This window comes from Melozone crissalis, unplaced genomic scaffold (genome assembly GCF_028551555.1).
Source record: "Melozone crissalis strain CALT ecotype California unplaced genomic scaffold, PUWL_Pcris_2 ptg000068l_1, whole genome shotgun sequence".
Lineage (NCBI taxonomy): Eukaryota > Metazoa > Chordata > Aves > Passeriformes > Passerellidae > Melozone > Melozone crissalis.
In genome coordinates this window covers 1,666,993-1,692,804 of record NW_026535846.1, presented here as the reverse complement: position 1 = coordinate 1,692,804, position 25,812 = coordinate 1,666,993, and the positions used below count along the sequence as shown (strand labels likewise).

The 25,812-nt window shown below is 48.7% G+C and overlaps 1 pseudogene; it reads right to left on the bottom strand.

Annotated features, from left to right (window-relative positions):
* Positions 1-21,498: 21,498 nt before the first annotated feature.
* The window catches only part of LOC128945955 (Fc receptor-like protein 4), a 74,190-nt pseudogene continuing 69,876 nt past the window's right edge, over positions 21,499-25,812 (bottom strand).

Sequence of the window (25,812 nt, the reverse complement as noted above, 5' to 3'; positions counted from 1 at the left end):
TGCTTCACTCTGGCCATGGTGGACTGTTGAAAGAAGGTGTTGACAGGTTGGGATAGATTTCCTTGAGTCACTCCTATGCTATTTTATTAGGAATCCCCTCAAAACCATTGATCTTGTTTTGAAGGAAATTTGCTAAATTTCTTTATTTTTTGGTTCCAGGTTTCTGTCCCTTTTGAGTTGCTGCTTCAGCATTGCTCTCAGCCTGAACAAAAGGATGCCAGAGGGAAAACCAGACTGCCTGTACCCCAGAGCAGTCAGACCTTCTGGAACTACAGAGGTGCCCTTTGCTCATTTCATCTCCCTCTAGTTCAGGGCAATCATACTTTAAACATGCTTTAAAAAAAAAGTGGACTTTTTGTAGGCTGTAGTTTAAAATTCAGCATCTCTAAATTTTTCCACCTTCCGCTATGCTGCTGGACAGGGAGGAACACCAAGATTTGATCTGGCTCTCTGCTGCCTGGAGTTGTGCCTACTGGGAGCTGTTTCTCTCTATCCAAGCCTTCTCCCTACCAGTGCTGCCAGAGCCCAGCCCAGCCCTGGGGGCTCAGCTCTGCCCTGCAGACCCCTCCCAGCACAGGGCACTGCTCAGGGGCATCTCCCTGGCACCAGGGCCTTAAGGGCAGGGCAGAAAAACAGAGATGCTGCAAGCCAAGGTGCTGCTGCTGCTGTCTGTAGGGAGAGGAGGCTGAGGAGGCACTTTCGGAGGGAGATCTGCTGATGCCCAGGCTGACAGTGCAGGAGTCTCAGTGACACAGCCAAAGCTGACAGCCCCTTTCCCTTCCCTTTAGGAGAAAGCTGAGAGCAGCCCTGGCCATGCAACGCCATCTCCACAGCAGGAGGGATCTGCCCTGATGGGGGTGGCTCCTTCCACCTCCAACTTCTCCCCTGCAGCGTCCATGGGGAGCTGCCAGGCAGGCTGAGAGCTGCCGTGGCATGGGGCACATGCCCTGGGCTGGCCAAGAGCCCTGAGGGCTGCAGGAGCTGCTCTGCAGGACAGCCCTGGAAAGCCCTGGCTGCAGCCCCAGCTCAGCCCCTGCAGCCATCCCTGGCAGCAGGAACCATCCTGCCCTATGCCTCTGAGGGTGCCCAGGGCAGCCCTGCTCTGCAGCACATCCTCCTCCTCCTCTTCCTGTGCCACAGAGAAACTGGGAGAGTCCTCCTGACACATCCCCCAGGCTGTGGGGTGGGCTGACTTCAGGAGATCCCTCCAAGAGCACAAGGGACATTGCCGTGGACCCACACACTCACCATGCACAGGGCTGGGAAGATGTTTCCCCAGGTGAAGTCTCAGCTCAATGTCTTCCCAATCCTGATTGCCTTCAGCCTGTCTCTGCCTGGCTCGTGTCCCCTCAGTGAGCCCTGAGCAGGCAGAGCCCTCAGCCCTGCTGAGCTGGGAGAGGAGCTGGCCCTGGGAAGAGCTGTTCCTTTAAAGCTCAGCAGCACAGACACAGCACAAGGACTTTAATGAGACTCTTGGGGATTTGGTGTTGTTTACATCAGACTCAGCCCCTGAGAGAGTGTTCAAAAAACTTCTCAAAAACTCAAACCTAAATTGAAACTCTGAAGTTTTCCAAGTTTTAATGGGAACCACTGAGAGACACGAATGAGAAATTGTCCCCAGGTTTCAGTTAGAGCAGAACACTGGAGGCAGTGATGACAGCTGGGGACAAACAAGGCAAAGGTGTCTCTGGTGCTGAGCAAAGCTGGATGTGGTTCGGGAATGCAAAGGGCCAAGGCCTGAGCCCCAGTCTCTGGCCAGGCAGATCCTGTCCCTCCCTCCTTGCTCAGGGCTCTTCCCAGGATGGGCACTGGCATGTGGGGATGTGCAATGGCAAGGGCAGGAGCATGGGGCGGCCCCTGCCAGGCTGCTGAGCAGGGACAAGGAGGCAATGAGGCTCCAGCCCTGCAAGGGTCACTTGTCCCCTCGTGGCCTCAGGCCCAGGCCCAGCAGCCATGGCCAAAGTGCTGCCCAAGTTGGCTCTGGCAGGGCTGTCTTGCAGCTGCTGCCCATCCCTGTGCCCTGTGCAGCCCAGGTTGTCCCACGGTGTCCCTGCCTTGCACCTCTGTCCCTGCAGGCTGTCGGCATCCCCCGGCTGCCCCACCTGGCTGGGCCCTTCCTTTGCTGACAGCTCTGCCTCCTGCCTGCCTCTGCCTGCCCACACAAAGCCCTGGGCTGACCCAGACTCCTTCTGAGGGATGTGCTGCACCACAGCCCTGTCTGGGAGGGAAATTCCTGTCTCGTCTTGTCCTGCCTGGATCTCGCCTGCTGCATTTGGGCTACCATTTCTGTATCTGGCACTTTCCCACTATGGAGAAAAAGCTCCACCATTTCTGAATCCACCTTTTAAGCCCTGCCAGGCCACTCCAGTTCTGTCCTCAGTCTCTTCAGAACTCAGACCAGGCACGTCAGCCTCCATATATTGGTTATGTTCTTTAGGCCTGCAAACCCCAGCATGGGAGATCTTTGAGCCCTCTACATGGTGTTTTCAGATGAAAACATTCTGCTTATAGTCTAAGAATATATCATAAGTACCCAAGGCCAGGGTGAGGTGTCTGTCAATGGCAGGTTTTGTCTGGGAGCAATCCTGGGATAGGTGGAATTTTGTCAGTCAAATTCCAGTTTCTGCCACCACCCCTGGTCAAGGCCAGTATTTTTCCATAGGAAGGAAAGCACAGAGCCCTGTTGTTTCTGAGGTAGATGAGATGTGATCACCAGAGGCCAAGGCCAGGCAGAGCTGGCAAGTTTTTTTCTGGGTATCTTTCCCTTGCCTACAGGAAATTTTTCAGGGGGGAGTACCAATGTTGTCCATGGGTGTCTGAAAAGAGAGACAGTTCTTTCCAAAGGAAGGAAAACATGGAGCCTCAGTGATCCAGGAGCTGATAAGAGGCAGCCCTCAACATTCCAAGATCAGCTGGACCTTTCAGGTGGTCCTTGGGAGGCCAAACTAGCCAGATCTGTTCCATGTCCCCTTGGTTCCATGAGGCCCTGCAGGGTCACAGTGGCCCTTTGGTTCCGTGGGGCCCCACAGTGTCACAATGGTTTCCATGATTCCATGGGGCCTTGCAATTCCACAGTGCTCTCCATGGATCACAGTGCCCTGCAGGATCACAATGGCTCTTTGGTTCCATGAATTCCCACAGGGGCACAATGGTCTCCACAGGAAGGAAGCAACCGAGTCCCAGAGTTGCAGGCACAGATGAGAGGCAGTCACCAAAGGCCAGCCAGACTTGACTGTGTTGGCAGATTTTTTCTGGGAGCAATCCCCATATGGACAGAATTTTAGAGGTAGGATCCCATCTTTGGACATGGACAACTGGACAAGAAGGATGATTCTTTTCCAGAGGAAGGAAATAATGGAACAACATTGTTTTAGGGGCAGAAGCAGAGGCTATCTGAGCCACAGGCCAGACACACCTGTTTGTCCTGGCAGCTTTTGTCACAGAGAAATCCTTGTGTATACAGAATTTTGTGGGGCTGAATCTCAGTTTTGACCATGGACACCATGACAAGAATGACAGTTCCTTTTCATTGGAAGGAAAGCACCAAGCCCCAGTGTTTCAAAAGCAGGTAAGAGGTAGCTCCCAAGAGGCCAAGGGCAGCCAGAATTGTCTGTCCTGGCAGCTTTCACTTGGGAACAATCCTTGGATGGATGGAGTTTTGGAGGTGGAGTCCCAGTTTCGACCATGGGCACCTGGTTGAAATGCATGGTTTTTCTATAGGAAGAAAATGCACAAAGTCCAAATGTTTTGGAAGAAGACGAAAGGTGGCCACCATAGGCCAAGCCAGCCAGACCTTTCTCTCTTGGCACCTTTCATCTCAGGGAAATCCTTGGATGTAAGGAATTTTGGAGGTGAAATCTCAGTTTTGGCTGTGGACACAAGGACAGGAAGAAGAGTTCTTTTCATTAGGATGGAAAGCAAAAAGCCCCGGTGTTTCAAAGGCAGATGAGAACCAGTCCTCAGGAAGCCAAGGCCAGCCAGACCTGTCTCTCCTGGAAGCTTTTGTCTGGGAGAAATCCCTAGATCTAGGGAATTCTGGAGGTGGATTCCCAACTTTGGCCATGGGTGCCTGGATGTGAAAGGTGCTTTTTTTCCCATAAGAAAGAAAAGCACATTGTCCCAGTTTTTCAAAGGCAGATGAGAGGTGGCCCCTGGGTGGCCAAGCCAGCCAGATCTGTCTGTCCTGGCAGATTTCATCTGGGAACAATCTTTGCTTAGATGGAAATCTGGAGGAGGAATCCTGATTTTGGCCATGGACAGCTGAAGGAGAAGGACAGTTCTGTCCACAGGAAGGAGAGCCCAGAGTCCCAGTGCTCCAGGGGCTGATGAGCAGCAGCCCTCAACATGCCAGGGTCAGCTGGAGCTGTCAGGTGGCCCCAGGTGTCCCAGCCAGCCAGGCCTTTATGCCTTGAGAGGCTGCCTAGAGCAGAGGAATAAAGTCAGGATTTATTAAAAGGCCTTCAAAAGATACACCCGGAGCAGTACAAGAGCCTGGCTGAGGGTACATCCAAGATGGATGATGGGTCACACATTTTCACATTTTTATAAGTTTTGGTCCAATTACATATTGGGGTTAATTGTCTATTCACGGCTTCAGGTTATGAAGTCCCATCCTCCCAGTCTGCTCTCCTCAATTCACTGTTTGCACTTTTTGGGCCTGAAGCTGCAACAGTGTCCTTGACTCTCCTAGGTTTCTAGGTTTCCTACTCCAGTTATCGAGAAATAGTTCAAAGAGCTTCTAAAAAATATGCACTCCTATTTTAAAGGGTGTATTTTATTACTTCTTTCTTTGGAGCAGAGACAATTGCAGCATTCTGGGATTGATATTGACCCACGGTCTCTCCTCAGCAGCTCTGGCCTGCTCACAGAAGCTGTGCCTGGAGCTCTGATCCAGTGTGGGCAACCTTGCTCCACATTGCCCAGCCCCATCCTATCTGTCCTCACTGCCCTGGGCCCTGCTGTGCTTGCAGAGCTGGCTGCAGCCAGCCTAAGAGGGGTTTTCACTTTGTGTATTTTTTGAAGCAACTTAAAACTCCTGAGTTTCCCCACTGCAAACAGACACACTCCTCAGGTGTGTGCCAAGACCAAGCTGCCACCAATAACCTTCCTCTCACCCAAGGCAGAACTGTGCAGGAAATGTTTTGGACCTTTGGACTCCACGGTTCCATGAGGCCTTGCTCTGTGGCAATGGACTTTTGGTTCCATGAGATTCTGTACTCAACAGTGGTATCCTTAGTTCCACGTGTCACCATGACCCTTTGGTTGCATGGGGCCCTGCTGTGTCACAATGGGCTCCATGATTCCATGATTAATGTAAAAACTTTGCATAAACACCGAGCAACACCATGGTCTCCTTGGATCCGGATTGTTGCAATGAACAATAGGTTCCATGAGATCCCAAACTGTCACAATGGATATTTGTCTCCATGTGGCCCCTCTGTGTCACAAACGGCCCTTGGTTCCATCAAGCCCCACAGTGTCACAGGGGTTTCCTTGGTTCCATGTGCCCCAAAATGTCACAGGGTTTTCCCTTTTCCTGCAGCAACCAGCAGCAAACCCCAGTGCCAGGGTCAAATGTCTGGCAAGAAGGAGCAAGGGGGCACATTTGGAGTGATGGATTTTGCCTTCCCAGGTCACAGTGATGTGGGATGGGGCCCTGCTGTCCTGGAGATGGCTGAACACCAGCCTGCCCATGGCAGGGGGTAAGAGACAACAGCCTCTGTCCATGGAATTGCAACAGCAGAGAGGTCAGGAGACGGCTGGGTTTAAAAGACTCTCACCAGCACAGGAAACATCAACCTAGGACATTTTCTTGAAAGCTGACATCTTGGAGCATTCTTTTACACAGACATGGACCACCAAATACCGAGTTAAACAGTTTTGGCTTTCTCTGGGCCCTGAGACCAGCTGGAATCTTTTCAGCAGTCTGTGCTGTTCCATCCTGTTATAAATGATCAAATCGATAGCCAAACTTATAAGAAAATTTAGCAAAGATTTATTAATTTGTCTGGGAGACTGAAGTTTGGTCGTCAAAACCACCTCAGCCAAGGGTCAGCATTGAGCCCGGGATCAGCACTGGGTGAACACGGATCTGACCTCCGAATGTCAGAGTCTCCCCCTGTTCATGAATGATGCTTCGCGCAGCAAGTTCTTATACAGTTTATTCTTCCCGAGGCAGAAATGACCGAATGTTCTTTGTGTCTCTTCACATGCAGAACTGTGGCTTTACATGTGCAGAGGTAGACAAAGACTCAGTCCAGGTGCCTCGATGTTGTCAGTCGACTCTGGGGAAATCAGCATTCACATGCATCAGGGTGACGCTGTCGATTATCTTGGTAGATGTAATCGTCAAGGTGATAATCACTCTTAGGTGAACCCGGCGACCCAGGGAAGCCAGTGATTATCGGCCTGGAAACTTCTATTCTTATGTTAAAACCCCAGTGTTTATCTCAACTAATGTCCAGGAACTAGATATGAGTGAGACACTGCTCATGGCCAGGATGGTCAAAAGACATAGTGTGGATTTTACAATATTTTATACATAACATGAATTATCTCTATCATATACTACAATCCCTCCCCATTTATATCACCAATTTAATTCATGCTCTCAAATTGCTAAATTTTTCATTTTCTACTTCTACCCGCCACCATTGAGGGTCTTTCACAGAGTGCTCCTTTACACTATTCTGTACTCCCCTTGTGGAACACCCTGTTATCCCATATTATTCACATTCGCTTTTGCTTGTTTCTCAAACTTTGCCAATACTTCAGCAGCATTGCTGGCATACTTCCTTTCTCCCAGTCACATGATTTTAGATGTGTTGCCTCCGGAAGCTCCCTCCGGATCCATGGGAATTATCGCTATCTGCATTCCCTGGACCACAGAGTGGATCAGTCTAAAAAAGCATGGAATTAGACCAGGCAGGAATAGGATTCCAGCTACTGAACAGTGCACAAAAAACATCACTTTGTTCCACCAGGCCCCATCAAACAATTTGTCCCACCATGAAGATTGTAAAATCGAGTTGCATTTTTGAACTGGGACATGGGCCACCTTTTGAATCTTGGCCGCCAAACCTCTTATGGTTTCCCCATAATCGTCAATATCAATACAACATTCCGATTCATTGAATTTTCCACATACTCCCCCTTCTTTGGCTAGCAAATAGTCTAAAGCTATTCGATTCTGGTACACAAATGCCCTGGATTTACTTAGTCAGCAGCATACCCAGTACCTGGGTGTGCTACTGACTAAGTAAATCCAGGGCCTCAGAGGTGTGATTAGAAACAATTTCCACCACTGCCTGCAGCTGAATCAACCAGTTCAATAGATAAATCGGAGTCCTATACCCATAGCTTCCATCCTGGGCCCACGTGGCAGGTCCATAATAATCAATTATTCTTGCCACAAGTCACTCTTCCTTCTCCCAGGCTTGCTTACCACTTATCAGTGGTATCATCATTTTCAGGTTTCTTCTCTCCCTTCTCAGGGTCTCGTATAATGGAGCCCCTAGCAGATTACTTTTTCTTTGAGGGAGAGTAAAGAATACCGGCCGAATCATGCCCAGAGTGCATGATCCTTTCCACCTTGGGGGTAACTCACTGTATGCCTTCTTTCCACAAATCCAATAATTTCCATCCAGGGCTTTCCATTTAATGTTTATTTTCCCTGGGTCTCCCCAGTACTTTCTCAGGCTTTCCAAGGATTGAAAAGGGTTGACTTCAGGATTTTTGACCCAGCACAGTCCTATCCTTTTGTTCCATTCACAATTTGTCTCATTCTTCTGGCTCCAGTACCCCGAAGGGGGTTCTGGCTGCTAGAGCGTGCTTTTGGTGTTTGAGTTCACCATCAGGGTAGACACACACGGGGTGCATCCCACCATTTCGATGTACTCCTTTCCTTCTCGACTGATGCAGATGGTTCCAATCACCCTCTGGTCCAAAATCCATCCCTCCGGTCTCTGTGCCAATTTTGAGACCCTCGGATTGTCCCATTTCAAAAGCTGTTCTGGAGCCAAACCTTCCCCTTTCCAAGGCCATTTTTCTGCTGACTTCAGCCCCCCACAAATCCAGCAATTTGACAATCCCAGTTCAATTGCAGTTTCTTGCATCAGGTCAATGAACAGGTTCCTGTCTGGGGAAAGTAGTTCCCCATCACCATATTGTTTCTCCAGCAATTCATACTGTTCTCCTAGGGTTTTTAATCTCTCCTGTTCAACTCACTTTCTCCTCATTTATGACTCCCTCCGCTTCAATTCCTGAGTTATTTCTCTCATTCTTCCCTCAGGATCCTCACCATCTTAATTTTTCGTGAAACAGACAACCCGATCATATTGCAGGTACACCCTATCATCATTCTCCTGTGCCAAATCCAATATGATTGATTCTCTGTTCAAGGTGAGTTTCCTATCAAATTTAACATTTCTTTCCATCCAATACATTTTCCCGTTCATCATGCATATCCCCAGCCTCGCATTGTCATAACACAATGCATTCACCTGGTGATACGCTACAAAAATCGATTCCGTTTTTCCCCCAACCCACATTGTTCGATTACATTGGTTGCAAATAGGGATTGACATAATTTCTGCATTCCTTCTCCGTATCTGATGTTTGTGCTTGTCTGACTGCCTGTTCCTTGACCCTGCCTCAGGATCGATACACCAAATTCCTCTGTCCAATTTACATAATTTGACCCTCATGCCGTTTCTCCAACAGTACCTGCCAGGCTCCTTGATGCACTCCTCTGGGCCTTGGTATGCTGAGGGTTTCCCATCCCCTTGCTCAACTTGGACCACCTGAGTGCAACTTCCACACTCATCTGCGGAGCTCTCGTTTCCGCCTCTCATTGTGACCTCAGTGTGCAGATTCTGCATCCCGCACACGACTAGGCTCAGGCCAATCAGGATTCCCACCAGGTGTACTCCTCTGCCCTTGCCTCCTCCCCCTGGGGTGCCACCAGCAGTGAGGAAGACCATCTTTGTGGCAGCAGGAGTATTTTTCGGGGAACACATTCTCTGACCTAGCCGCATACCTCCTTTTAAAGGCGCCTCACCGTGAAACCTTGACAGCATCTGAGCTGCACGGTACCTTGATTGATTTCCAGCACTCCACATCCAGAACCTCTGCCTTTGATCTTAGCTTTCCACGCACCCTGTTCTGAAAAATCTGAAACCACTCCTGTAAATCTAATTCAATGATTCCTAGGCTTGTGGCTAGGGTTAGGATTTGGTCAGTCAGCTCAAGCTCCTTCTTCAGACACTGATTGCACAACCCCTTCGGCCTCTGTCCCCTTCTACACTGTACTACAAACACCTCCTGACAATATTCACACTTGAAATGTACAAACGGATAGCATACACAGTCAGACAGTATGCAACCTATCCGCTCGCCATCGGTCATTTACAATGACGTTGGAGTTTGAGTTTCAAGTCGCCTGGGGAAGAAGTGACCCTCCACTCGGGCGGTTCCTCCTGGTGTTCGACTTTCTTCACCCTAGACGCGTGTGTCCAGCCTTTCTCTGCCGTCCACACCGCCGTGTCTGTTGTGAGGAGCACAAGAAAAGGACCTTCCCAGTGAGGAGAGAGGGGTACAGCTTTCCACACTTTCACAAGCACTCTGTCATCCGGTTGAATTTTGTGGATAGCAAATCCCAGAGGAGCACTCTGAGATACTATCCCTTGTTTTCTTAGTTCCTGTAAGTTTCTGTGTATCACAACCAAATATGGTTGAATCTGGCTGTCCTCAAGTCTGGGGTGTCCCACTGGCATCCCATGCTTATATGGAATTTCATATAGCGTCTCGAAAGGTGAGAGCCCCGTCTCTGAATGAGGCATTTTCCTGATAATAAGCAAGGCTAAAGGTAGGCATTTCAGCCAGGACATCCGAGTTTCTAAAATTAATTTAGACAACTGCGCTTTCAAGATCTGATTCATCCTTTCCACCTATCCTGAGCTCTGGGGATGCCACGGAGTGTGGTATTCCCACCGAATGGCTAGCGCCTCTGCCATCTGCTTAATAATTTTTGATGTAAAATGAGTTCCTTGGTCCTAATCAATGTAATTCACCACCTCATATCAGGGCACAATTTCCTCCAGCAATTTCCTGGACACTGTCTGAGCCATTGCCCATGGACTGGGGAAAGCTTCCACCCAATGGGTCAATTTGTCCACAATCACAAGCACAAATTTGAACCTCCTCACTTTGGGCAATTCAGTGAAATCGACTTGAATCCTTTCAAATCATCGATACGTGATGGGGCGACTCCCCAGGATGGCCTTAGTCTTGTTAATTTCTGGTAAATCAGGCATCCTTGTACCTCTTGTTTGGCCAATTCGTAAATTTCCCTGCACCTGCCAGGGTCTCTGCCCCTCAGTGTGTTCGCTGGTGCAGTTTCCTCAAAATCCTTCTGGTAAAACCTTTAGAGACTAGTTCTCTCCCATCTCGTAAATTCCACTTTCCTTCCTCCAGTTTTCCCCCAGTCTTCTCATAGCTTTCAATCTCATTTTGGGAGGGTTGAGGAGGGTTGTCTGGGACCTTGATCCCTTCCATCTCCAGGGTACTTACCGTCATCAGTGCTGCAGTCTTGGCTTCCTGGTCTGCCAAATTGTTTCCCGTGTTCGGAACTGCATCCCTGCCTGGTGTCCCTTCACTTGGAAAACTGAAATTTCCTCTGGCCCTCTTATTGCTTCCAAAATTTGCTGGATCAGTTCTCCATGTATCAGTCCTTTGCCCTGTGTGTTGATCAACCCCCTTTCTTCCTAGATTTTCCCAAAGGTGTGAATCACCCCAGAGGCATACCTAGAGTCTGTAAAAACTGTTCCCTTCTTCCCCTTCAGTCCTTTCAAGGCTCTCAGAACTGCATACAGTTCGCAAGCCTGTGCTGACCAACCCGCACTCAGAGAACCTGCTTCAATCACTTTTCCCGTTTTTCCATCCACGACTGCGTATCCTGATCTCCTTTACCCATCAACCACCCTGCTTGATCCATCCACAAACCATTTTTCTCCTTCATCTAGCTCTTCTTCTTCTAAATCCTATCTGATCTTTGTTTGTAATTCAACCACCTCCACGCCACCATGAACAAGCTCCTCTGAAGCTTCCCCAAACAAAAACTGCTCAGGGTTCTGCACAGTCATTGTCCGCAATTCCAAATCTTGTGAGTGAATCAAAATGGCCTCATATTTCAACAACCTTGCATCAGTGAGCCATTTATCTGCCTTCTGCTATAGTATGACCTGCACATTATGTGGTACAAATACTACCAATGATGCGTCGAAGGTTACCTTCTTAGCTTCCTCTACCAGCAATGCTGCAGTGACTATCGCCTGCAAGCAGGTGGACCAGCCTCTGCTGACTGGGTCCAAAAGCCTCGACAAGTAACCTACTGGTTTCCTGACCCTTGCCCAGTCCTGTGTCAGCACCCCATGTGCTGTGTGACTGCTCACGTCCACAAACAACTGAAAGGGTCCTCTGGTCTCTCAATTTCAACGTGGATTGGCTCTATGTCCAACCTCCCAGTTTCCCCATGGACATACCAAAACTTTGGATCTATTTTCTCCTCATCCTGGACGGTGAGTTTATACATCCTCACCCTGAGCTGGGAATTCTCCACTGCGAAGCTGATTTCTAGGGCAACCATCATGTCTCGCCCCAGCAAATTAAAATCCGCATCCCAGATAAATAATATGTTTCCTGTATGTTTTTTGTTCTCTGTTTCTCTTTCTACATCTTTTAGGATCGGGACCTCAAAGAGTTCCCCTTTTGTCCCAATTACCATCATGGAATTGTCGCTCAGGGAGCACCCCTGCGGCAGCTGCTGCACTGCTGTCTGTTCCGTCCCTGAGTCTACCATAAACCACATCTCCTGCCTGTAGGGTCCTACTTTTAATTTTATCAAGGGCTCCCTTGGTGTTCTGAACCCCAAACTGAAAGGCCCCTGACACCCCTAATCTTCCTGAAACATTGCCTGGTCCTTGGCTTTGTTGGGACAATTCCTTCGGATGTGTCCCTTTTGCTGGCAGTAATAGCACTCGAAATCTCTCCTCTGATCATTCGATCCTTTCCCTTGGGAAGAGTTCTGCTTCTTTGCCTGCGCCTTCTTCGCCGTTTCTCTGTCCTGCTCCTGTTTTTGTGCTTCCTTTACCGCAGCTACCAATATCTTAGCTTGAATCTTCTGTTTCTCTTTGTCTCATCTCATGTAGACTTTTTGGGCTTCCCGAAGCAGTTCCTGCAACCCCTTGTCCTGCCAACAATCTATCTTTTCTAGCTTTTTCAGAATGCCTTCCCAGGATTTTGCCACAAACTGAGTTTTTAGCAAAACCTCCCCGATGGGAGAATCGGGATCCATCCCTGAATACATTCTCAAACACTTGCGGAGCCTCTCCAACCATTCCATGGGAGATTCATATTTCCCCTGGCACTCCCTGAGTACCTTGCTCATGTTCTGTCCCTTGAGTACCGCTTCCCTGATACCCTGAATTATCATATTTCTCAAATTTATCATTTTCTGCCTCCCCTCCTCCATCTGGGCATTCCAGGACGGTTTCTGGTTTGGCCATCTCTCATTCCCGCTTTCCCCAGTGGTGTTTCTCTTTTCCCAATCTATGATCGCGGCTTGTCTGATCATGTCCCTCTCCTAATTGTTGAACAGCGATCTCAGGATCAGTTGGAGATCCTCGTAGGTGTAGGTGCTGGTCCCTAGAAATTCATCTAGCCTTTCCACCACCCCCAAAGGATCATCCAATAATTTTCCCATCTCTTTCTTGAACACTCTCACATCTCTGGTATCAATTGGCGCGTGTACGAAGCCAATCACTCCAGGAACCGTCAGCACCTCCGTAAAGGGAAGAAGGCGGGCTTCTCTTCCTCATCCCCACTGTCTCCCATGGTTGCCCTCCTCGTTCGCTGCCTCGTTTGATGGGCCAGGGGAGAGCTGGTTTTGGAGATGGTTACCTGTTTTTCTCCAGTTTTGGGAAGGGTTGGCAGCAGCGGTTGCTCACATGGGAGCGGAGGTGCCGCCGCTTGTTCACAAGGAGGGGAGCCGCTGCAGCCGGCCCAGGTGGGAGCGGCGGTGCCGAGACCTGACCCAGCGAGATTGCTGCCTCTAGAGGCAATGCGGGCATGGGCGGCGCCTAAGCCAGTCTGGGCTGGGGCAGAGGAACAAGGTAGAGAGGTGGAAGATTGTCAAAGGGTTCCCATTCCTTTCCCATCTTTGCTGCATGTCGGAGGGTTCATACTGGGTATAAACTCATACAAGCGTACCTCCACATCTCGGCATACTCAATTTCCTCAAAATCCTGCGGGCGGCAATCAAATACGTGATCATAAAAGGACTCGCAAGTCCATGCCTCAAAAGTGCTGAACACCACCCAAACCATGTATTTTCCAATCTCCTTCCCTCCCCATTTTTCCATACAAAAATGTATCATTTTCTCCTTGTGTTAGTGTTCAAAAACACATAATCATGGAGGGATTATATGTGGTGCTTTTTATTAAAGAGCTCTGGGAATTGGGGTATTACCCAAATCTGATTCCGACCATACATCCAAAATGATAATGTTTTTATACTCTATCGTTACATAACTTTCATGTTAATTATTAAACCTATATTGTTCTATTGTATACACAAATTTAGCCCCTCTCTGAATTTCCAACATAGTTTCTCATTATTCTCCTTATGGTTATATAATAATTACACTTAATTACTAAACAATCATCACATCTAACAATTATATAATTTTTCATACTGCTTACGCAGGTGCAGTTGATCTGGGAAAGCAAAAAGCCTAACATTTTAGATTCTATCTTTAACTTTTTCCAGGGTTCCACTATCATTCTCCCCCCTTTGAAAGCATTTTCACTTCACTATAGGTGTAAATGTTTTCACTTGATGCTGTCCTTTATTCCTCAGTTCGTACTTGGTTCTTCAAATCCAGGGTTGATGTAAACGTTGTCGTGGATGCTGTTACGAACTGGAGAACCAGAAGATGGTGGGCGTGGATCTCGTGTTAGTGCCTTTATTATCCTCTGGTTCCAGGACGTTTTCTTCTGTATCTCTCCCTTTCAGATGCTGTAAACGAACCAAATTGCTAAGAATACAATTAGTAAGATTATCACACTCTCAATGATAGATTTAATCCATGAACTCACATTCCACCCTAATCCTTTAAAGATTTTTCCTAACCAGCTTGTAGCCAAATCCTTTTGCTCTTCTTGTGCTTCATGATCTATTTGTTTCAACTGATTGATGTCATATTCTACATCTGCAGTTACATTTGGGATATGAACGCAGCAATGATCAACTTGTCCCTTTAAAAATCCACATACTCCATGCTCTTTCAGGAGTAACATATCTAGGGCCAATCGATTTTGTAAAGTCATTTTTGTGGTGGCTTGTAATTGTATATTTAATTCTTTAAATCCTTCCCTGGTGACTTTTGCCAGTCTATCTACCTGACCTGTAAGTTTATACAGCATCTCTCTACTCTGATAGTTTGCTATAGGACCAAACAATGACTCTAGGGCCCATCCAAATTTCACTCCACTAGAGGGTTCTTGCCAAGTGTCATCTGGATTTTCATTGTCTAGAACTTGTCGTCTTGCTCTTATCTGCAGAAGTTCATGTTTTCCATTAAATGGGGACTTCTTGCAAATTGGACATAAGGTTGAGAGGCCTAAAGTAATCTCCTTTACTTTCCCGTCTACAGGCAGATGTGTTGTCCAGGTACCACCACTTGCTGCCCATACAAATTGTCCTGGACCTTGGATTGTAACCCTGGTACACCCTATAATTACTCTATAATTCACTCTGCCTTGTTTATGTTTGATCCCTCTGCAAGCACAACCAATTTGTAGGGCTATTGCCAAGGGTGGTATCTGTTTTATCTCTTCATCATCCAAAGTGCAGTCGTAAGTTTTATTACATGCCCACCAACTTACTTTGTCTGCCCTCGTTCTGCTACTAGTGTCAGTGTTCGTTATTGCTGGATCTGTTTCATTCTCAGGGCCTTCCCACTTAATACACCAAGGGGTGTTTGCCATATATTGGAATCTTTGAATAATACTCACAGACCACGCACTGTCCCAAGGTTCTATCTGATCTTTCTTATCCTTGGCCTCACATTCCCATACCAGAGTGGTTTCTGTAACTTGCCTCGATTTGGGTACCAGTTTACATGTAATTGTTTTGTTCTTTTGTATTTCAGGTAGTTTTGATGTTATGATTCCCCAATTTACTGGGTCTCCTGCTGCCTTTGGTATTGGCAGACAGGCAGTTATTCAGCTGGTGTTTTGCATTTTGGCAAAATCTTTGACTGATCCAATCATTACATTCTCAGCCCGAACTGCATTAGAAACCTTTATCACCTGTGTTTCCGTTTGTACCTCTCTCTTCATTCTAGAATGAAGAGTGGTTAGTTGATCATTTTGCATTCCACATCCCAAAGATATTAATAACCATAACTTTAGCACAATTACTGATAGCATTCTGAAAGCAATTAAACACGTCTTATCTGCAGCCTTTGTTCATTCCAGAGTTTATATAGTCTGTGATCCAGGATGGACTTTGTTCACTTGGGTGTAGTGGATCCAGGGTTCCACGCCGGCTACTTTGACTGCTGTAAAGGTGGTCAGTAGTACCTGATGGGGTCCACTCCACTTTTCTTTCAGCGGTTCCTCATTCCAGTTCTTGATGTACACCTCGTCTCCTGGATGTATGTTATGAACTGGGTTCTCGAGAGTCAGTGGTCTACGCCACACGAGGATACTCCGGAGCCGAGCTAAAGTTTTCCCAAGAGTCAGAACATAATTATACACTTCCTGCTTTCCTGTGACATGTACATTAGGGTTAGGCTCAGGAGATTCATATGGTTTCCCATACAATATCTCATAAGGACTGACTGACATCCCACTCCTAGGCTTTATCCGAATCCTCAACAGTGCTATTGGCAAAGCCTGGGGCCACTGCAATTTGGCTTCTTGGCATATTTTACTGATTTGTCTTTTTAGTGTCTGATTCATCCTCTCTACCTGTCCACTTGATTGGGGTCTCCACGGTGTGTGGAGGTCTCAATTTATCCCCAGCAATCTACTTACCTCTCTTACTACTGTAGCTATGAAATGGGGTCCCCTATCTGATGATACCCCTAGGGGTACCCCAAACCTGGGAAAAATCTCCTGTAGTAACCACTTAACTGTTTCCTTTGCTTGGTTTGTGCGACAGAGAAGGGCTTCTAGCCACCCAGAGAATGTGTCAACCCCCACTAACAGGTATTTGTATCCTCGAGTTGTTGGTAGCTCTACAAAATCTACCTGCCAATAGTCTCCTGGCTCTATTCCTATGTGAATTCTTCCTAACTGTGCCTGTCGCCTGGCCACTGGGTTGTTTTTCAGGCAGATGTTACATTTTGGCATCACTGATTTTGCCATTGTTAACATCCGTACTGAAATTAAACTCTGCTTTAGCAATTTTACCAATGCCTCTGCTCCCCAGTGACATTTGTTATGTTTAATTTGTAGAACTTCTCTCATTATCAAGGGGGGTACCACTATTTGTCCTTGTGCAGTTACATACCATCCCTCTGAATTCCTTTGTGCATTTAGCAAACGTGTCAGTCTCTCATCTTCTACTGAATATTTTGGTTTTGGAGGCAATTTGAATTGGGATACATTAAGCTTCAAAGGTATCAATGCCATTGTAGTTGGTGCCTCTCGAGCAACCTGTCGGGCTGCCCAATCTGCCTTTCGATTTCCCTCACAGATTTTGGAGTTTCCTGATTGGTGTGCTTTGCAGTGTATGATTGCCACTTGTTCAGGTTTTTTTGCTGCCTTGTTCAATTGCAGGACTGCATCCTGATGTTTAATGTGCGTACCCTGAGAAGATAACAGTCCTCTTTCTTTCCACAGTGCTCCGTGTACATGCACCACTCCAAAACCATATTTTGCGTCAGTCCAGATATTTACCTTTTTCCCTTCACTTAATTCTAGTGCCTTGGTTAAAGCAACCAGTTCTGCCTTCTGGGCAGATGTATTTGGTGGTAATGCCTTTGCCTCCACTACAATACTCCACTGTATTGACTGTTGTTACCGCATATCCAGCATATCTGGTTCCGTTTTCCACGAAGCTGCTCCCATCTGTAAACAGCTCCCACTCCGGCTGCTCTAGTGGGACGTCTTTCAGGTCTTCTCTTGCTGAATAGGTGTACTCTATTACTTCTACACAGTCGTGTTCTAATGGGCCTTGTTCAGTTGTGGTACCTAGGAAGAAAGCTGGATTCAAAAGGTTAGTTGTTTTTAATGTGACATCATCCTGCTCAGTCAGGACTACCTGGAATTTCATCATCCTGCTGGGAGATAGCCAATGGCCCCCCTTTTGTTCTAACAGTGGTTACCATGTGTGGTACATAGACATCTATGTGCCTTCCCATAGTAAGTTTCCTGCCTTCTTGTATGAGGATCACAGTAGCTGCAACTGCCCGCAGACATGGGGGCCACCCGGCACTTATGTTGTCGAGTTGTTTGGAAAAGTAGCCCACCGGCCTTTTCCAGCTTCCCAGACGTTGGGTCAGGACTCCTAGTGCTAGGCGCAGCCTTTCATGTACAAACAGCTGAAAATCTTTAGACAAATCAGGTAACCCTAATGCTGGAGCAGTTGTCAGTGCTTCCTTTAATTTTAGGAAGGCTTCTTTCTGTGGTTTGCCCCAGGTGAATGGCTGTGTCTTCTGAGCTTCATACAGGGGTTTTGCAATCAGTCCATAGTCCATGATCCACAAGCGACACCATCCTGCCATCCCAAGGAAGACTCGCAGCTCGTGTAAATTCTGGGGCTCTGGAATAGCACAAATAGCTTGGATATGATTAGTACCTAGTTTTCGTCGCCCTTGTGAAATTTCACATCCCAGGTAAATCACAGTTGGTTGTGCGATTTGTGCCTTTCCTCTGGATACTTTATAGCCTCCCATTCCCAGTGAATTTAAAATCTCAATGGTTACCTTTATACAGGTTGCTCTTTCTTCTGTAACTATTAGTATATCATCAACATACTGCAACAAAAAGTATTGGTCTCTTGGTACTTGCCCATTTTCCGTCCAAATCTCCAGTTCCTTTGCCTGTTGGTTTCCGAATAGGGTCGGTGAGTGCTTGTAGCCTTGTGGGAGTCATGTCCAGGTGAGCTGGGTCTTTGTTTCGTTCCCTGGGTTTTCCCAATCAAAGGCAAACAGTTTCCTACTTTCTTTGTCAAGGGTGATGCAGAAAAAAGGCATCTTTTAAATCAATCATGGTAAACCATTTATATATCTCCTTTACGGATGTTAGCAATGTATAAGGATTTGTTACCACTGGATAAATGTCCTTTGTTCTTTTATTTATTGCTCTCAAATCCTGCACTAATCTATATTCATAATTTGGCTTCTTTACTGGAAATATTGGTGTATTAAATTCTGATTCACATTCTTCTAAAATTCGGTACTTCAAGAATTTCTCAATAATGTTTACTATTCCTTGCCGTGCTTCTGGTTTTATGGGATATTGTTTGACTTGTACAGACCTTGCCCCTTCTTTTAACTCTACATGCACTGGCTGTGCAAATTTAGATTTCCCTGGTATATCTGTCTCCCATACAGAGGGAATCACTGCATCTTCTACCTCCCTAGGGATAGAGGGGACAGGTTTTTCTTTGATCATTAATATCTGTCCCGTCTTTGATTCAGGTATTTTCATTATAAGCTCTCCATTTTCAAAGGTTATTACAGCATCAATTTTTTCTAGCAAATCTCTCCCTAAAAGCGGAATTGGACACTCAGGTAGATATAAAAATTCATGTGTTATAACCTTGTTTCCAAAACACAAATCTAGGGGTTGCAGGAAAGGCCGTTTTTCCTCTTTCCCTGTAGCGTCGACTATTGTTGTTTCCTTGTCCCCAATTTGTCCTTGCAAATCCTTCAATACAGAAATGTAGCTCCCGTATCTATTAGAAATCTGACCTCTTTATGCCCTAACTGTATATTTACAACAGGTTCCTTAACCGCTTCTACCAGTTCTACGTCTAATCAGCTGGTATACTCCCCCAGGACCATCTCCTTGGTAGCCTGCTGGAACTGATTGCCCTGGTCAAACTGGTTATTCAAACTCGGCAATTTCGCTTCCAATGCCCCTCCTGCTTACAATATGCACATTGATTCAGGCTTAACCCTTGGGTAACTGGTCTCCTACCCCGACCATTCCTGTTACGCCCCCTGAAATTTGGGTTCCCTCTCCCCTGTATTACTGCCAAAAGATTCTGCTGCTGCCTTATACTAGCTTCTTTTTCCCGATTTTTATATACCTTCCAGACGACCTTGAGTAACTTATCCAAATTCCTTAATTCTTCCCTTTCTAATTTTTGCAATTTTCTATGAATGTCATCCTGTGATTGACCCAAGAATATGAGAGCGAGCTGAACCTTTGCTTGCTCTGTATCCATTTGGAGGTCTGTATATTTCCTTGCTACCTCCTTAAGCCTCTCCAAAAACGCAGTGGGAGATTCCTTCTTTTCCTGTCGAACCTCATATAGTTTGGACCAATTTATAGTTTTGGGCACAGCATTCTGAACTCCTATTTGGATCCACTCTTGATATTTCCGTAAACTCCTCATATCGCACAATAAATTAGGGTCCCAATTTGGATCCTCAATTGGGAAATTCACATCTAAATTCCCTGTTACCAGCCCATTTCTAATATCTTCTCTTGCCCTCTCTTTGGCTGCCATAAGTACCATTTCTTTTTCAGTAGAATCCATCAGAGTATCTAATATTACTTATATGTCATCCCAGTGAGGATTTTGAGTTTTCATACCCATTTTTACTACGCGTGCCACTTTATCAGGATTTTCTCTATAAGTTCCGGCTGACTGTTTCCAAATGACTAAGTCTGCCGGGGAAAAAGGCACTTTTACAAATACTGGCCCTTCCACTCCGACACCTTGTCGCAAGGGGGCAATCACAGTCCGTTTTTGTTTCCTTATGCCATCTCTATGCACAACTGGAGCAAGCTTTGCCCGACCCGGGGTTCTATGGGCTATTGGGGTCACTGATTCATTACCATTGCTATCTTTTTCACTCGCATGCCTCTTTCTCCTTTCTATCACAGTTAGGTTTTGTTCATCTTCCGAGGAAGAGGGATCGGGTGATGATGGGAGAGGAGGATAAAGAGGGAAAGGTGTACTAGATGAGACGGGTTTAGGGGTAGATGGGTGAGGAACAGGTAGTGGGATAGGGACAGATGAAACAGGTGGGATAGGGTTAGGTTCTCTTGTTCCTATTGGAGCTACTTGTAAATCAATATCTGTATAATTTTCCCTACTCAAGCTTTCTCTTAATGCCTAGTGTTCTAAACAACGTTCCTCAAAACCCCACACTTTGCAGATGTTTTAACCATTAATAATCCACATTCATCCTGCCATTCTGGCTTTCCTCGTAAATAGAAAAACAGATCAACATATGGGACTTCATCTCATTTTCCTTCTTGTTTCCAAAACTACATTAACCGCGAAATAGTGTTATATTGCAGAGTACCATATTTTGGCCATTTTTCACTCTTCTGCAAGGCATATCCTGGCCACCATGAATTACAATAATCAATCAACTTATTTTACGTAATCCTTCCCCAAAGTTACCTTGTTTCCAATGTGCTAATAAGCACCCCAAAGGAGAAGTTTGCGGGATAGGGGTGTTACTGCCCAAAATCCCTTTAAGTTTCTCCATTTCAAAAATACCACAAATGCTGAACCCGCAACGCTTTTGCAATTGTCTTACGGAATGGCGCCTAGGCTTACACCAACAGGAATTCCTTTAGCCCAACCAAGCGTAGCTTTCGCTGCGTCTTATTGGCAGGCATCCAAACCAAAGTAAAAAGCACCTTATCTTTCTCCCGGGGATGTTTGTGAGCAGCGGAAGTGGTTGCGGCCAATAGGCTCCCCGAGAATCCCTCAGTGCCGGCTGGAGCGTGATCGAGTTGCGAACTCGCTCAGCAGCACTCAAAAGGGTCCCATCTGGGTTCCCCAAAATGTTAGCGTTCAAAAACACATAATCATGGGGGATTATAAGCGGTGCTTTTATTAAGAGCTCTGGGAATCGGGGTCTATTCAATCGAAATCTGACTCCGACCATACATCTGAAATGATCATGTTTTATACTCTATCGTTACATAACTTTCATGTTAATTATTAAACTTATATTGTTCTATTGTATACATAAATTTAGCCCCTCTCTGAATTTCCAACATAGTTTCTCACTATTCTTCTTATGGTTATATAATAATTACATTTACTTACTAAACAATCATCATATCTAACAATTATATAATTTATCATACTGCTTATGCAGGTGCAGTTGATCTGGGAAAGCACAAAGCCTAACATTTTAGATTCTATCTTTAACTTTTTCCAGGGTTCCACTATCACCTCAACACTTTCACTTTCCTTTTCCTGGACAAGCAGGAAGAGGCCATTTGTGCTGAGAGTCAGATGGGAAAGGAGGGGGTTCTGTCCTGGGGGGGCCCATCCAGGGGGATCTTGTCCAGGGAGGATCTTGTTCTGGGGGTGACCTGGAGGAAACCAGTCCAGGGGTGGCACATCCTGGGGACCCCTGTCAACGCAAGTGTGGGACCCAGCCATGGGCCAGCCCCACTGCACAGGGATGGCCATTGCCCAGCCCTGCTCTTACCAGCCCCAGGGGGCAGCCAGCACCTGAGGGTCCCCCCTGCCCCCTTGGCTTTGATTCTGGCAGCTTTAGAGCTGCTGCAGGAGTGAGAATGCTGTGGGTGGAAAAAGTTCTTGGGTTTTGTTCTTCTTGTGGTTTTCTCAGCCCTGCAAGAAGCACAAAAGCCAGAGTGACCCAAGCAATGAGTCTGTGAAGGCCTTTGATGGTTTTCAAAGCTAGGCTGGCTAGAAATCCTCCCTGCAGGGCAGCTGGGAGGGGACCAGACAGGAAATGCAGCAATTTATCAATTTGTCCCTCTCCCCAGGGTACTGAGAGAGCCCCAGGTCTACTGGAAAGAAAACAACAACAATCTGCTCCTTAACCTGACAGGGACCTGGCTCCTTCCCAAGCTGAATTGACAGAGCTGGACAAACAAAAAACATTTCTCCCAGTTTAATCAAAGAGCTGTATTTTGGGTCCAATAAGAAGGACAAGGGTCCTGTGCCCCCTGGCTCTGTGGAAGGAAATGGGGAGCCATTGTGGGTACTGGGAGCACTGGGAGCACTGGAACAGGGAGCTCTGGGCAGCCCCACATGGGACCCCCCACTCGTGGCCGCCCCACAGACACAGTGAGCACCCATGGGAGCTTGGGGGGACAGATGGTGGGTGCCCTGAGGTAGGGACCCCCAGTGCCCCCAGTGTCACAGTACGTCATCGTAGTCACAGGGGTCCCGCTGTCCCTCGTGGGGCCCGGACAGCTCTGCGTTGGTCACTTGTGGATCCCGAGGTGGGGCAGGGCTGGAGGAGACCCATGGGGCCCCTGAGAGTGACACTGCTTGTGGGACCTGGGTGGGGGTGACACCCGCGGGTGATGTGTCACTGTCACCCTCTTTACTCACCATCTGCCAATTCGGTGCCCACGATGTGGGGGGTTCAGCACTGCCCCTTCCTCCCAGGGGATCCTGTGGGGATGGGGGGGAGCTCTGCGTCATGTCTGGGGAGGGGCAAAGGGAGTCCCAGCCAGAGCCCCCCAGTCACTTGTCCTGGAGCTTCTTGGCAGCTGCAAGGAAAAAGGGAGGGGTGACCGTGGGGACACCGGGACCCCTGATCCTTCCTGGGACCTTGGCAGCTCCAACCACACACGGGATCCCCATATCCCCACTGCAGCCCCGAATTCCAATGGATCCCTGATTCCCCCAGGACACTCTGATCACCCTTGAACCTTCCAGAACTTCTGCACCACCACAGTGCCTCCAGTCCCCCTGGTGCACCCAACCCTCTGTGCCCCCAGAACTCCAAGCATGGCAGAGAGGGGGACCCCCAAATGCCCACAGGACCCACAAAGATCCTCCAACATCCCAGCACAGCCCTCTAGGAGCTCTCCAAACCCTCCAGGAACTTCCAATGTACCACAATGTTCCTCAAAGCCCATTTGGGAATGGCCCTAGAGCACAACTAAGACTCTCCAAATATCCCCCAAATCCCCCAGGAACCGCAGCTGAGGTCACTGCAGGCTCAATGTCCCCCAGCTCAGGTGCCCTTGGTGCTGTTGATATCTGCCTCCACTCTTGGGGGCTCCTCCTCACTCCAGGACCCCAATCCCCCCCTCCATTGTCACGCACCCCGGTGGTGCCACCAGTGACAGCCTCTGATGACAGCCAGGAGCAGGAGCAGGAACAGGAGGGTCCTGCTGACATTCACAGCCACTGCTGGGGACAGAGGGCACACACCAGGGTCACCCTGAACCCTGGTGTTCCTGAACACCCTGGTGACCCCATGTGACTCCCCCTGTGACCCAGGGTGAGCCAGGTGTCACCTCTAGTGCCAGCTCTTGGCTGAGAGCCTGGTGTCCTCCTGTCCCAGCTGGTTGGTGGCCGTGCACTGGCAGGTGCCCGAACTCCAGGAGGGGACCCTGGGCCACCTCCTGGCCATTGTGCAGCCAGGTGAAGGTGACAGGGGCTGAGCCCACCTGCAGTGTAGGGTCACAGGGTCACCTGCGTGCACTTGATGTGACAGGGGACTTAAAGTGATGGTGGCATTGGCCACAGGCACTGAGGGAACAGAGACAAGGCTGAGGGCACAGGGAGGGGCTGGCAGCCAGTTTGAGGGGATAGGGATGAGGGGGATGGGTGTGATGGGGGACTTTGGGTATTGCAGTCACACCACAGAGGAGTGAAGGGACTGAGGGCGGAGGCAAAGGGACACAATAAAGGTTTCAGGGGAACATGGAGGTACCAAGGAAGGGGACCTGGGGGGTCTCTGGGGACTCCCTGTGCCCATCCCCACACTCACTGTGCACCGTGATGCGGAGCTGGGTGCTGCTCTTCCGCACGGATCCCTCCCCTTGGAGTGCACCTGGCAGCTGTAATTCCCTGAGTGGGAGACCCCCACAGTGGGCACCAGCAGCTGCAGGGACGCCTGCGGGCCCCCCACCACCTGCCCATCCTGGTAGAATGCGTGCAGGAGGGGTGCTCAGTGCCGCAGGGGGCTGGGGGTGCTGAGGCAGCTGAGAGTCAGGAGGGACCCCACAGTGGGCTTGGGGGACCCTCCAGCACCGGTACCAAGGAGAGCTCAGGGCAGGAGAGGGGAGCTAAGGACTGTGACTCTGAGTCTGCTGGGAGGTGGTGTTGGGGGTGTCAGGAGATTGGAGTTCCAGCCATGGGGTGCTCACTGTGCACTGTCACTGTCACCGGCGCTGAGAGCACCCACGAGGACATGTTGGAGGTCACCCTGCCCCCACAGCGGTAGCGGCCACTGTGGTTCAGCTGCAGAGGGGAAAGGGACAGCACAGCCCCATTGAGGGACCCCTACACTTCCTTGTCCTCATAGCAGAATCGCACCTCAGTGACCGACATGTTCTCCCACTCCCTGTGCCCCCTCCCCACTGGTCTCTTTCTCACTGGGGTCAATCCCCACGGTGTCAGGTCCATGCCTGGGGCACTCACCCCACAGAAGCAGCGCCACCTTCCCAGCAATCCTGGTGTCCCCAGCCATGTGCACTGGCTGTCACTCGCTGCCAGGGTGGCTGTTGCCTGGGTGGTGGCTCTATGGCCAAAGGGGAAGGAAGCGAGGTCAGGTCTCTTCCTCATGTGTAGGTGGCAACTGGTGGTGGCAGGGTGACCACAAGCTGGGGACAGGCTGTGGGCGGGGAGGGGACAGGATAGGGACAAGACAGAGTGGCAGAAGGTGGGACACGGGCTTAGCAGGAGTGAGGGGCACAGGGTGTTTGGAGAGCCAGGGACGAGTTCCAGGGGAATGGGGAGCCCAAGGGATTGGGTCCCTGGGAATGGGGGCTCTGAGGAGGGGGTGTCACCAGGGATGGAGGTGCTGTGGGAATGGGGCTGCCCAGGGCTGGAGGAACTAAGGGATGGAAGTCCCAGAACAATGAGGGCTCCAGGGATTTGGGGTCAGGGGATGGTTGTCCTAGGGATGAGGGTACCAGGGGAATGGAGCATCCTGTGGGCATGAGGGGTCCTGGGACAATCAAGGTTCTGGGGGAAGAGGAATTTCTGGGGATGAAATGAATGGGAGAGGGTTCCTTGGGAATGAGGTCCTGGGCCATGGAGATCCTGGGGAATATGAGTACTGGGATGGGGTCCCCGGGACAAGGGGACTGAAAGAATGGGGGTCTCACGGTTGGGTTCCCAGGGGAATGAGGGTGCCAGAGATGGGCAGTGGCTTGGTGGGTTCATGGGTTGGAGCCCCTTCCCTGAGTGCCTCAGATTTTGGGGTGACCCACAGCCCAGCACAGCCCCTGAAGTGTGCCGACGGCCTGGGGGTGATGCCAGGGAGATTCTGAAGGGCTCTGAGTTTGTGTGCCCCCAGATCCCAGGGGCTTTTTCCACTCTTCATTTCCATCTCCTCCCTTTGATCCCTCAATTTCACAATGCCCCAGTTTGTTCCTTGATTATTCTGGGAAACAACTGAGTAGGGAATGGGTTGGGGGAACCCGAGAGTGGGGCAAGTAACAGTGAGGGGTCTGCAGGGAGGGCTGGGGAGGCTGTGGGGGATGGGGGTATCTGGCTGTGTGCCCCAACACTTTCACTTTTTCTGTCCTGCAGGAGAAGGAGGAGTGTCGGAGGAAGGAGACCCAGACACCAATTGGTTCATCCAAGTCCAATTTATTGATCAAATA